The sequence below is a fragment of the Octopus bimaculoides genome, chromosome 9 (assembly GCF_001194135.2).
Source record: "Octopus bimaculoides isolate UCB-OBI-ISO-001 chromosome 9, ASM119413v2, whole genome shotgun sequence".
Taxonomy (NCBI): domain Eukaryota; kingdom Metazoa; phylum Mollusca; class Cephalopoda; order Octopoda; family Octopodidae; genus Octopus; species Octopus bimaculoides.
The window spans coordinates 89,099,478-89,100,701 of NC_068989.1; positions in this window are offsets into that span (position 1 = coordinate 89,099,478).

The window sequence follows — 1,224 nt, forward strand, 5'->3', positions numbered from 1 at the left end:
ATATATATTTATATATGTACAAGACAATTGGGCGCGGCTGTTTGGGCACTGACGATTTGGCACGTCTGACTGGGCAAGGAACCTGTTTTGGTGACGGTATATCATGGCACTGGAGGCAAACACATTCATGCATACGAATGTAACGGGTGACACGCAGAAATATATATAAACACACACACATACATACATACATAAATACATACATACATTCATACATACATGTCTTGTGTTTGGGGTTAGAAGTTTAGAGTTAGAGTATATAATGCGTCGCAAAATTTCATTGCAAATGATAATTCGTTTTTATACCGTAAGGTTTCATTGCATTTTTTCATCTCTAAATGTTTTATAAACTTTATTTTCTTTCATTAAAATTTTTCATCTCTAAAAATTATTCACAACGTTTCAATTTTCTTTCATTATATTCCTTTTATTATTAGAAAGGAAAAAAAAAAACACATAGCAATAGCGATTTCCGGTATGTCGATAATGGAGGTTTCTGATTGGGTAAAATTAGCAAAAATGTCAATTTTTAAGGGTTCATAATTTTTTATCATTAATTCCTGCCAAACATTAATGTAATTTTTGCAATTAGCATGCAAATCTAGAAAATTTAAAATAAATCGGGCACAGTGACTCAAACGGAAACGATTGTGTATGGTCGATAATTTCTGAGATGAAAATTAAATTGAATCATCATTTCGCAGAACTAACAAAGGAGTTTCTACTCGTCTATGTGCCATGTTAACAGCTTGAGATAGTAGCCATATCTCCCTCGGAGCACATTCTTCAGTTTTAAAAATGGACGGACATTGGAAAATGTAGTCTGACAATAAACTGCTTACCACTAAAGGCACAAGGCCTGACATTTTTTGGGAAAAGGGATTAATCGATTAATCGATTTTTTTGTCAATTCTGAATGGATTTTTTCCCAAAATTTCCTTCTTGATGTAGTTTTGATTGCTGATGACGGAAATTACATTATTTCTTTTTTCTTTTCGTAAAAGTAATAATAAAGAAGTTTTTTTTTAGTTATAAAGATCCCAACCTTGTGAACAACACAACTGTGCCTGCGCCTAATGTTGTATTAAATACGTGAAACTATCAGAATAAAGCAGGATGGTCGTGGCGGGAATGCTTTTGATCATAGAACTACTTTGCCAGACCTGACCTGGGGCTAAATAACATCATCACTGCCTTATTGCCACCACCACGTCACCACCACCT